The sequence below is a fragment of the Porites lutea genome, chromosome 1 (assembly GCF_958299795.1).
Source record: "Porites lutea chromosome 1, jaPorLute2.1, whole genome shotgun sequence".
Taxonomy (NCBI): Eukaryota; Metazoa; Cnidaria; class Anthozoa; order Scleractinia; family Poritidae; genus Porites; species Porites lutea.
Window position 1 is genome coordinate 59,461,273 of NC_133201.1, and position 11,566 is coordinate 59,472,838.

The window sequence follows — 11,566 nt, forward strand, 5'->3', positions numbered from 1 at the left end:
GTCTTATTAATAGGAAAAAGAAAAATTGAAACTCAATTGGCTCAATTAGGCTTGATGATGATCAACTATCTCAGGACCCACTTGATCACTTAAATATCTTAAACGGTAACTTTGCCGGCTATGTAGGGCCTAGACTCGCATCAAGAATTCCAAATAGCAACAAAATTAATTTCAATGGCTCGTTTGTTTTTGAGCTGGTCCTGTCAACCGAAATTGAATTAGAATTAATGAGGTCCCCGTCTCATCTCATGAAGATGGGTCGGTCCGCCAAGCCAAAAACTAGGGCCTAGCCTTTATCGCTAATTTAGCCGCATATCCTTTATTTGTCATTTTGTAATTCCTGTTTCCACAGGCGGCCAAGCTCATTTTGACAGTAATATATCAGTTAAATCAGTTTTTTAAACTTGTTTTACTACATTTTTTACTATATGGTGGCTCGTCAACAGAGCAGAAGACGTTCTTAGGCAGTCCCCGGTCATATTGAGAAACCTGTTATCAAGTAACGTGTTCTCTTCCCCCCCCATCCCCACCCAACAGGTGGAACTAATATGGATGGAGATGTCCACGCGCCATTTGTTTTTTAAATTCTTCTTATTTGTTTTCCATTTGTTTTCCATTTTCAAAAAAAAAAATTAATTTACCCTCGGCATGGTGCCCTCGACCCTCGACATGGAACCCTCGCCCCTTGACCCTCGACAAAAAGATAGACTCCACGGATGTCCCACTCGTCTGTTGAAATGAGCGCGGCATATAATAGCTAAACCTCTAGCGACTCTCAGTTGAGAGAAGATCCTTCCCCGCTAAATTAAAGCACGCTGTAATTATTCCCATTTTTAAAGATGGTGATGAAAGTGACCCTTATATTCCTAGTAATTATCGGCCTATTTCTCTTCTTTCAGTCTTCAATAGAATCTTTGAAAAGATTATGTATGATCGTCTAAAAAAAATTTTTAAACAAATATAATACATTTTACGACTATCAATATGGTTTTCGTGAAAGATGTTTAACGGAACATGCCATGTTAGACATTGTAAATAGACTTTCAAAGAAACATGGACAAGGGCATGTTTTCATGTGGAGTTTTCATCGATCTGCAAAAGGCATTTGATACAGTTGATTATCTTATCCTACTTCATAAGCTGTCTCATTACGGAATTCGTGGTGTATTCAATAAATGGTTCTGTTCATACTTAAATGAAAGAACCCAAATCACTCAGGTCGGTTCCCATATTTCTAAAAGAGAGAAAACCTCTTGTGGTGTGCCACGGGATTCTGTTTTGGGTCCTCTATTGTTTCTGATTTATATTAATGACATTTACAAGCCTTCAAACAAACTAGGGTTTTACTTATTTGCTGACGATACAAATTTGCTGTATGCTGCTGGGAATTTAAAATCACTTGAATCTGTTGTAAATGTGGAACTACTTAATGTCTGTGACTGGCTAAGCGCTAATAAACTATCCTTAAATATAAAGAAAACTAATTTCGTTACCTTTCACCCACTGTATCAGTATATAATAATAGTAACTGCTGTGTCTTGTGTAAATTTTGAGTCGTGTACATTTGTATATAGTTTTAGGTTTTAGGTAAAATCATTAATTTTAGTGTGCCAGTACGTAGGAAAGTGTCCTCAATTAGCTAACTGTTAAGCTAAATACATTGACACTAAAATAAAGTCATCAATTATTATTATTATTATTCACTTTTAAGCGGCGTTTTTACCGCTATAGCTGTCGTGGGATCTTAAAATCCCTGACTTGAGGCATTGATGGTTGGCAAAAAATTACTTCCGGTCACCTTACTAGAACCTTTCGTAGTCTTTGCTTAAGTCCCTAATGCGATTTCCGCTAAAATACTTGTATTGAGAAAGGTCATTCTTGGAAAATGACGCTTGTTTCCGAGAAAGAGGGAGCTACACTGAAGTGATCTTTGTCGCCTACATGAAGTTGTTTAACAGAAAAGGTGGCCTTCATAAGTTGATTTAATGATAGTTGTAACTCGAAAATCATCGAATCTAAATGCTGAGTGCTCAGGTCGACTCCTGAATGTCAAAGTCGTCGGCATTATGGCCGGAAATGTTGTGCAGACGATAATGGCGGATAGGATGTTACAAGATTTTGAAGGAGACAGGTCTTATCAGTGGGAACTGACTCTTTTAAGAAGACAAGAAAATTGTATTCTTTAGTACGGGAAAGAGGCAACTGACATCCCTAAGCAACAATGGGTAGCCATCTTTCACGGTTCAGAAAGCAGAATAAATATGCAACTTTATTGACTTTCTCTTCGACATGAAGATTTCCGTACCAAAACAGTCAATACAAGATAAAGATCTTTTTAAACCTCACGACGTTTGGTTTGCCCTAAATAACCATCTCCTTGCGGTTTCGGACATTGGTGATAAGTCTGCCAAGATTTTTACCTTGGAAGGAGACCAAGAACGGGTAAACCAATTTGTTATTGGCTATAACGTTACGCGAAATCTGATTGTACAAGATGTAAACGCTATAAAGAAAGAATTAAGTTCAAACGCTATAAAGAAAGAATTAAGTTCAAGATCTCGATCAAGAATACAACTGAATTTGGAAACAGTTTGAGTTTCTCTAAATATTTATATGTAGGCCAGGGTCACTTATTCCTGCTACTTGTCTTATGAGGTACTGATATTTTTATCAACATGGACTAGGATAAACAAATTCTTATAAATTACTTTCCAATTTCTTCGCCAATGGTTTGGCGCTTTGTGGAACTGATGAAAAGAAAATGATGTGTGATGAAGCAAGCACCGTACAAGGATAGCCATAAGGTTGTAGGCTTCAATCCACTTGAAATTACTAAAGTTCAGTTCTGTCGCATGTTCTATCACGTCTGAGAAACAACTTGAGCCATGCTGGATTTCTGTGTCTTCACAGATTGGAGTGCAACTAACATTGAAAACTATTAAGGAAATAAAAAGAAATTTCTCATTTATGTATTATTGTTAAATCTGTTCATACCACTCCATACGGCATTTGTTCTCTCAGTTACACTGGTCCTAAACTATGGAATTCTTTATCTATTGATGTTAAGGAAATCAAGCTGTTTTTCACGTGTTTTTCATAAAAAGTGAAAAAGTTTAGATGAAAATAACGCTAAACTTTGAAGTGTTAATTTCCTTAAACTCATAATGTACGCTTTCTGTCTTTTTCTAGCGGTCGTTCAATCTTGGAGAACCTGAAAGTTAGTAAAAAGCTTAATTCGGTTTCCGGGCTACATTGGAAGTACTTTACTTGATATTTGTTGTGTCCTGTCATAACAAATCTTGTTTTAAGAATGATGGTGTTTTTTATGCCAATCTACTGCCATGCTTAATGCCACCATATAAGGCTAGGACTAACGCAAAGAAAAGTAACGTCAGAAAATATAATAGATAAAAGAAATCAGAGTTCAGGGTTTCAACAGTACACAACTACAAAAAACGGGATCATAAATATCAGCAGCTGGCCATGAGATCAATGAATTGATATGAGGAGCTGCAGAACCGACTGGAAACAAAACCTAACAAACCACATGTATGTCACTGAGACTATTTTTGGAAAGTAGGTCATCGCCGGTTTTCCCGGAAAAAGACGCTTTTCTGGGAGTTAAAGGATGTCAAAGGAAAGGGCTTAGTAATATTTTTTCTGTTCAAGCCCCTTCTTGATTACCATATATTGACTGGAATACAGTGGAGTTGATGGATAATCGACAACTTTATACACCAGGTGACTGTACTTCAATGGAAGAAGAGTGCGATAAAATGAGCATTGTGCAGGATCACAAAGATAATCACAAAGTTGGTGGACAGAATTGTTTGGCAGTTACAGAAGGACAGTTTTGCGCCATGTTTTATCATGTTAAGGAGAGAAAGAGAGATAAAATTAGCTTTAAATGCCTGGAAGAGTCGAAGTGTAAGATCGGGAATTTGAAGCGGCTGCGCTCGAATCCAAGAGCTCGCGCCCGAACTGTTGTAGTGTATGTTCGGTTGACTGACCGAATGGGTAAGTTTAAATTCCACGCCAGATATGGAAATTGTTTCCAGGGTGAAGAGAGAAATACAATCCATGCAGAGCATTTTATGTTTAAAGATGAAGAGTTCAAACGACATGTGAAACTCTTAAGAGATCAGAAAGGGGGAAAAATTGAGATGTTCATGAACAAACAGCCTTGCTTTAGATCAACTAGAGTGAAGACGGATGAGTGTGCCCAAGAATTGGTCAATTTCTACAAGTTATTCTGCTTATTTCATGGAATTAAACTCACTGTAAATCTTTGCGAGTTGTCCAGGGTTGATGTTAACATGCTCCCTTCGCCTCGTCTAAAAAACGATATTCAGAATGCTCGCCTAGGGATGCAAATGATGATGTCTGCTGGTATTGAGCTAAAAGCCATGACAGAGGAAAGCTGGCGACAACTTGCAGACGAAGCATACATCATATTGCCTGAGTACATTGATGGTGACCGGCAAAAGTTAGATCAACATATTGAGGAGTTTCTCCAGGGCATAAAGCCTACCTACTTTTTGCGTCAGTTCTCCAGCCGTAACCCCAGTAAGGGAATAGTGTAAATATGCCGACTCTGGACCAACTCTAAAATACTATTTTCCGTCATGTTCCCGGTTTTTCCCGTCATCCATTTTTTAGATTTCATTCCTGTTTATTTCTTTCATCCATTTTCTGTCATTACCCCAACTTTGAATTTAAGGAGTTAAATTTTATGACTTTAATGTCTGTCATTTTTTTTTCTGTCATTTACTACGTAAATTCAGACTAATTAAAGTCTGTCATTATTCGCATAAATTTAAAAAAAACTCATAAAACTCATAAATACCATAGAATTATAAAAAATGTGAAAAAAGCTAAGATTTAAAAGAATATGACATCGGCCCTTTCGGGGACTGGGGGAAAACCAAGAAAATGACGGAAAACAGTATTTTAGAGTTAATCCAAAATCGGCATATTTAAGCTCACGAGTGGTATTTTTGCCAAATATCACGTACAAATCATGCTATTATTTGTTTATACTACTACCCGCAAAAGGTTTGTAATTTTCACATGTAGGTATTTCAAATTAAGTTGAAATACCACTGCTCTAAGCCAATCAAATTGCAGAAATTTCTCATGTAGTGATATAACCAGGGAAATTCCCTATTGGCAGCATTTGCCAGTTTGTTTTGACTTTGTTGAATATTGAATGATTTACAGAATGATATAGATAGGGGTTTTTCCCGTTTTTTTAACTAATCAAAGTGATTGAAGAGCAAGGCAGAAAAGGGAACTATTTTCTCATTATGATGCAGAAAACTATAAATCAAACAATCCTGACATAGGAATATAAGGATAGGAAAATAAGAATGAAAATACCGTGGCTTTCATTTTAACGATGATCAAACACAAACTGAAGAGGATGGAAGAAAATACATAGAAATTATAGAATACGAAGAAATGGATTTATTTGGTGATTGTTTAGAAGAGATAAAGGATAATATTATCTTGATGAACTTGAGAAACAAAACAGAGGAAGATCTTGAACTTTGATCATGATGATGAAGAATAAGAGGATTAAAATAATTCATAATCCCTTCTGGGCTTTTCTTTATGCCGATCCATGTTTTACAACTTTATGTAACATTATAATAAAATGGTCAACGATGAAAAGATTGTAAAACTTGTAGTTAATTATGACAGTAATGAAAACAAAGGTGAAAGTAAAAGAAGCAAAAATACCCAGTGGTACTTACGGGTATTAAAAGGCCGTCCGGGACCAGTTGCCAGTTAGTCTGTAAGATTGTAATAGGAAAAAAGGACACTAATTTTCAAGTGTTTCAGTATCGTCCTGTACAACTTAGCTACCATAAATTAGAAAATCAAGTAAATATTTTGGACATTAAAGATAATCCGGCTTTATCTACTTGTTTTTTAGTGAAAAGTGAAACCACGAAGGTTACAAAGACTTTAAGAAATGAATAAAACAACAGTTCGGAACAGTGAAGGACAAGGTGGGCCGCGGATCACTCATCAGTCGGTTCATGTCTATGGGGACTCCAGATTATTCCATGAACGTGTAACATTCATTTTCGATTAGTGTAAAGGCATTGCCGCCGTTTTTTTCAATCCTTTCGCGAGAAAAAAATGACCCATATTTTTAGTGTAAACTTTTATTAACTAAAAGGAGGTTTGAATTTCGTTCTTGCTTTCGTAATGAACCAACTAGAATGTAAATGAAAATGTTATCCTCTTGAAGGAAATGAAGATCACAGAAAACTGAAGGCTTTTATCGATTAAAAGTTACTGAAAGTTCCCATGCATTTTCAGAGGCTGTTTTATCTGTGTGCCTTAAAAAAATTAGACCTCCAAAAATGCCTACTTTTACATTATCTAAACAACGGAAAGAGGCAAGTCTGATTATACAGTCGGGAATAAATATATTACGAAAGAAATATATAAAAAATATAGTATAATGTACATACTAGGTTACATTACAAGGAAACTGATAGCAAGCCGTCCAATAGAGGGAACCAATGCTGCGCCTTCTGGGTAGTAATTGATCAAATTAATTTTCAGTCTTTATGCGACATATGACTTATTTTTTAGTACTTCCCTGGTTTGCCAAAGGAAAACCCAGTTTAAGCCCCCCTCCCCCCCGAAGCATCTTGAACTTGAAGTCTGCCTTTTTGCACCAGTCCTCTGAATCATCACTATTGATCGACCTTACCTTTCGCATCATTTTGTTCTTTTGCAACGTTAAAAATGTTCCAATGTTGAAAACAAACAAACAAACGAACAAACTAGCAAATTAACAAAAAACAAGGTCCAGTGATACTGATTCCTTTAGAACCTCTGTTTTCTCCTCTTACGACATTTTTAATGTGATTTTCTATAACCTTAGCTGCTTTCAAGGCAAAGATCTCCGACCTTCTCTGCATGAGACGGTACTTCTCGTACTTCCAGAGTAAAAGAATCCTCTCATACCATTTTAAACTAGAAATTAAATACGTTACCGCAAAATCCATGCAAAGCTGTAAAGGATCAGCAGTGAATAAAGGGAAACAAGTCAAAGGGAAAAAGCGATAAAAAAAACAAAACAAAACAAAACAAAAACTATACAGCAGAGGAAAAAATGTACAAAGATTAAAATTATGGCTCGAACTTTAACCCCGAAAGAAAATGGCCGGGTTACGGAAACTGAAAAAGATTACAAATTTGCTGATTTTCTCTTCATACACATTCAAGGCTGTATTTTCAGTCTTTTATCAATTTTTCGTTTCCTTCGTTTCCACTGGACTATAATGTGATTTTCGCAATAATACTGGCATTGACAGAGGTCACACCACGGTGCTAATTAGGGACTTTAAGATCCAATGATGCGTCGGCAATGAGAACGTCGCTTAAAAAGTGAATTTGCGTTCTTTCAGTCTTTATCGCAATTATTCCTACCCATGCACTTACTTTGTCAAATGTAGGCGAACCCTCCTGGAGTTGAATTCGTAGGGAACATATCCAATTACAGACGGAGAAATAAAATTTCGTTGTTGCTTGTTTACGTCCTCCATTAAACGCGAAATTAGGCATGTTCACGTCGTGCAAAAACGGACAGAGAAATGTACAGAAAAGCGTGGTGCACGTGGGAAGTTGTTGTTTTGCTTATAAAACCTATTGTTTTTTTTGACGTCCTCGTTGCCTTCCGCGTCGTTGGATCTTAAAGTCCCTATTCTTGGAAAATGACGCCAGTTTCCGAGAAAAAGGGAGTTATACTGAAGTGATCCTAGTGGCAAAATCTTTGTCGCCTACATTAAGTTGTTCAACTGAAAAGATGGCCTTCATAACTTGATTTAAAGATATTTGTAACTCGAACATCATCTAATCTAAATGCTGAGTGCTCAGGTCGACTCCTGAATGTTAAAGTCGTCAGCATTATGGCCGGAAATCTTGTGCAGGTAGTTAAACATTGACGACTGTGATGGCGGATAGGATGTTACAAGATTTTGAAGGAGACAGGATAGCAATGTCTTATCAGGGGGAACGAGGATATGAGAATTGGATTCTTTAGAACGGAAAAGAGGCAACTGACATCCCTGAGCAGCAACGGGTGGCCAGAAAGGAGAATATAGATCTTTTTAAACCTCACGACCTTCGTTTTGCCCCAAATAACCATCTTATTGTTTCGGAAAACGGCCGGATAAGTCTGTCACTTGAGTTTTTTACCTTGGAAGGAGAAATCAATTAATGTTATTGACTATAATGCTACCTGAAGATTTATATATTAAAACGGTATAAAGAAAGAAATAGGTTCGAGTTCCTCCAAATATTATGGTTGGGTGGGTCCCTTTTTCCAGCCATCTGTCACATGTGACGTATTCGTAGCCGTCGCCGTCGTCGCCCTAATAGGGAACTTAAGATGGAGACGTTTTCGGGGCGACAGCGACCGGACTGGCAGAGAAAGCCTGGAACTGAGGCAGCCGTCGCTTCCCGTCAAAAATCGAACATTAAGATCGCAGTAAACTAAGAAGGACGGCGCCTTAATTAGAAGACTACCGAAGAGAAAAATATGACTTCACATGAAGAATTAAGAGAATAAATATTTTCTATGCAGACAACATGTATCGGATGAAGAGTTTCTCGTTTTGTGGGAAAATTATGAGTCCAAAAATCCCGATTTTCCTCGGGGCAGTTACGACCGTTTACGCTAAAAAACATGCGGGATGCAGATAAGTGCAAGGCAGAATTTCCTGTTGAAAAAAAAAATGATCTCCACAGGCTTGCCGAAGCCTTACAAATTCCAGGAACATTAAAATGCTACCAAGGAACCGTATTCTTAGTTTGGTATTGAAATAATTCCCGGGAAACACTTGCATGCAGCAACAACAACAACGGCAACAACTTTATTTCAGTATTCCCCCGTTAGTACATGGTATTACCTACTATTCTATATAATTTTCAATGCGTTTCATTTATACGATATTCTAACGAAACGAGCGAACTAAAAACACACAATTAAAATATCGGAGTTCATATTTTTTTGCCTGGATACTTTTATTTGGCTCGTAGGACAATTTTGTCCACGTCAAGCTCACTTACGGTTGGTTGTTTGCCGAGTTGGATCTTGACCTTGTGACATGAAAACATAGAAATATTCAAAGATGTAAGTTTAGATAACAGAGCTTGGAAATCGAGCTTGAAATGTGCCTCAAAGAAAACAAGGACAATTTAAGAACGATAATCTGCAGAATTATGGTTGCTAAACGCAACAAACCTGATTGAAATGAAAGTTAAATACTCACGTTTTCGCCACAACGCCAAACAAACCAGTTTCACGTCGCCGATGGGACCACGACATTCTCGTCCCCAGAGCCACTCGGCTTAATTTGTAACCGACCACGTGACCAAGAAACGACGGGCTCTGGGGACGAGAATGGGACCACGACGGCTTTTAACCACGACGGCAAGGTGGTGAGCAAGAGCATGCGCAATATCCAACAAATGATGATGTCACGTCCGGTGTTATCAGCCGAGCCGAAGGCTGAGGCTGATAACACTTAACCAGTCCGGAATATCCCTAAATTTAAGGACAGGGCCAGCTGATCACGCGACACTTTTCAACCAATGAGAAGGCGCGCTTGTGTTTATCAACAAACAAATCAAAACATCAAAACATCGCCGCAGTGCAGTGATCAAAAATTTTCAAAACAGTGGAAGGAGTCGGACAGAATCGGTCATCGTTTCGAGGCTCTCAGGCATATTTTAAAGACTTTTCATGAGGTATACACAATTTTTTTAAGTGGACAGCGTATCGGAAGCCATATTGGAAGAGTCTCGTGAAATATTCAACTCATTTTGTGGCTTATTTGTTCTTTTAAACAACGCGATGTATGGCCGAGATTTTGGTCGGTTTTCAAGGTAGGTGAAGGAGTATCTATTATTTTTTCGATTCACAGATTTTTTTACGAAGTGCTAGATATTTTTCCTAGATTGTCATATCGATTAACTTTTATCATGTTGAATGTGAGGATGGTAGACAACCTAGAATTTTGCTACACAATTTTTGAATTCCGAGGTCCAAAACACGTAAGTTTTCCATTCCCGGGTTTGTCACAGAGCCGTGTTATTACTTTTTTTCGCATTAGTACGAGCCTTTGCCTCTTTTCTTTTCAAGGCCAAAACAACTTTATTGGTCTTATGGATATTCACGTCCAACATCTCGCCTCACTTTGCCGAATTTGTGGGGATGAAATTGAAGATCATAAGCGCAAGATAGATACTAACTGCTTTGTTTCTGAAATTCACCAAATCTGGAAAGATCTAATTTTGCTGGATTCTCCAAATGTTCATCCACCGTTAAAAAACAGTCAAAGAAAGAAGGCAAATTTCAAGTGTAAATGATGTATTTCGCTACTCACTGAACATGCACTGATTATCTGGGATAAAATTAAAACATTGCAGGTACTACAGCAAGCAAGGAACACCAGATGCGTGTGAAGTCAACACGAAACAACACCAAAAAACAAGCAAGAAAAATTAATAAATTTGAACTACTTCTTATTCTTGTTATGATGAATGGTTCTTTGATTCTTGTCCCGTAGAAGTTAATAGATAGTACCAATCTTGTTTTGTAAGATCTCAACAAATTTTCACACTCTCTCTAAGGCTATTTTTACACGGGAGCAGTTTGTTTCTATCAAAAATCTTGCAAGCCACAGCTGCAAGCCATGCTGGTGAAGCCACGACCTCTGCGATCGGTCCGGAATCAGTTTGAACTCCCCAATGATTCCTTGCAATGAATAATGCTCTTACTCTCTCACATGAATTGTTTTGTTTGAAATATTCAATGTGAAACCTAGACGAGTACTGTTAGCTCATCTTTAATTCTGTCCGCCGACTCCGTCCGTTGTTTTGAAAATTTTTGATCACTGGGGCGATGTTTTGATTTGTTTGTTGATAAACACAAGCCCGCCTTCTCATTGGTTGAAAAGTGTCGCGTGATGAGCTGACCCTGTCCTTAAATTTAGGGATATTCCGGACTGTTAACGAGACTTGATTATTCTTGATATCACAAAACCCGAATCTAATAATTGTTTTATCATACATTGTTTTGAAATAAATAATAAAACAATTATTCAGAGGCCATGAGGGCGAGAGGAATAATTGTTTTAGTAAAATCTAACTAGTTGGTCAAGAATATCGAGACAAAACAACTTTAGCTAGCAAAACGCGATTCAGCCGCCATTGTTTTGGCTTTCAAAGCCGGCGCTTTTCGCTACTAGTGAGTTATAACATATAGCCTAGTAGTAGCTCAACCAATCAGAACGCAGTATTGATAATACAATTGATAATAGACCACTAGTTGGATAATACACCGTCGCACGGAACCGATTGTCGTTGCTCTTGGATATCATGCATCGTGCGAGCAACCTTCAGATTAGTCAGCTAAGTAATCTGTAGGTTGCGCTGATTTCCAAAATGAACTGTAGGATCTTAGCCAGCCAATGAAAACTCAAGATAGATAGTGATTACAATGTATAATAACATCTCTTATCTGAACATCACTTTCTAT